The 1,527-nt window shown below is 40.3% G+C and overlaps 1 pseudogene; it reads right to left on the minus strand.

The window, feature by feature from the left end:
* Positions 1–212: 212 nt before the first annotated feature.
* On the minus strand, positions 213–1,527 carry LOC108844509 (UDP-glycosyltransferase 74F2-like; annotated as a pseudogene).

Raw genomic sequence — 1,527 nt, forward strand, 5'->3', positions numbered from 1 at the left:
TTACAGTATTAAGACGTGAACTAATTTGAAGGTCGACCTCCTGGAAAGTATTAACGAGTACGGAATCAGCCTTTTTGAAGTTGATTTAACGGTTGAAGCACCATCATAGTAAGCAAGGTGAGATCCAGTATGGGTGATGAAAGTAGACAAATCTTGAACTCTAGCAAAGTCAAATCCTTAATGGGGAGATTCAAACTTCGAGAGTTTATGTAAAAAAATATGATTAATATATTTTAAAAAATGAAGAATCAACTTAAAAATTACACCGACTGAAAGACTAGCCCAACAAGACACTATAGAAGAGATATTTTTGTACAATTCATGTGATATCTTATTTGCTCTGAACCGTTGATACAAATGTGTCAATGTTAATATCTGTAGAACCTCCTTCACTGGATGACTTGACAGCCAAGTCTCTCCATTTCTTTGCATTCTCCTTCATCTCTTTGCTCTTCTCTCCTTCCATCACTTCCTTAATGCTCAACTCAATTTCTTCCCTCTTTGCAATCCCACTCTCATTGTCAGTCTTCACACTAACTCCAACCTTCCACACATCTTGTATGTACTTTGCGTTCATAGGTTGATCAGTCCATTGAGGCATAGCCACCATGGGAACACCAAAGGTTAATGCCTCCACAGTTGAGTTCCAGCCACAGTGAGTCAAGAAACAACCGATGGCTTTGTTCGATAGAACTCAAGCTGAGGACTCCATTTCAAGACCAAGCACTTGTCTTTATCGAGTGTTTCAAGAAACTCTGATGGCAGTTTTGCCTCCTCTGAATCTCTGACAACCCACAGGAAGCTGAAGTTGCTTACTGCTGAAGCAAGTTCCTCCATCTGCACATTGTTCAGCTTAGCAAGGCTCCCGAATGCTACATACACCACAGACCCTTGTGGCTTTGTGTTGAGCCAGGTAGTGCAGATGGCAGTGTCTTTCGAATCAAAGAGATTCAGATCGTAGTCTGTGTCTGATTTGATCCTTTGGTCTAAGTACATTGATGGAATAGTCGGACCAATTGTCAACACACGACAAACTTTTGACAACAACTCCTTCTCCTGAAACGAAAATACGCTAGTTAGGACACAAAACATAGTAATTAAGACATGAACAAGAAAACAACATGGTTGAGAAAGTTGTAAGAAGAGAGGTCTAACATGAAGCTCCAGTTCATGGAAGGTATTAACGAGTACAAAATCAGCTTTCTCAAAGTTTGTAAACTGTTGGAGCACCATCTCAAAGTAAGCAGGGTAAGATCCATAAACAGATAGAAAAGAAGGCAAATCTTGGAACTCAAGAAAATTCAAATCTTTAATGGGAAGCTTCGAGATACCATGGTTTATGTAAGAAAGATAGTAAACATAGTTAACAGCACAAGACTGCGTAAAGAAAGGAGCCGCAGCTAAACCAAACTCTCGTGCAACGTCGAGTGCCCAAGGCATGAAAGCATCATAGACGATACAAGTGATGGGGTTATCACTTGTCTGGTGTTTGCGGATGATATCTGCAATGGTTTTGGAGCCGAATGT

The sequence above is a fragment of the Raphanus sativus genome, chromosome 3, assembly GCF_000801105.2.
Source record: "Raphanus sativus cultivar WK10039 chromosome 3, ASM80110v3, whole genome shotgun sequence".
NCBI lineage: Eukaryota > Viridiplantae > Streptophyta > Magnoliopsida > Brassicales > Brassicaceae > Raphanus > Raphanus sativus.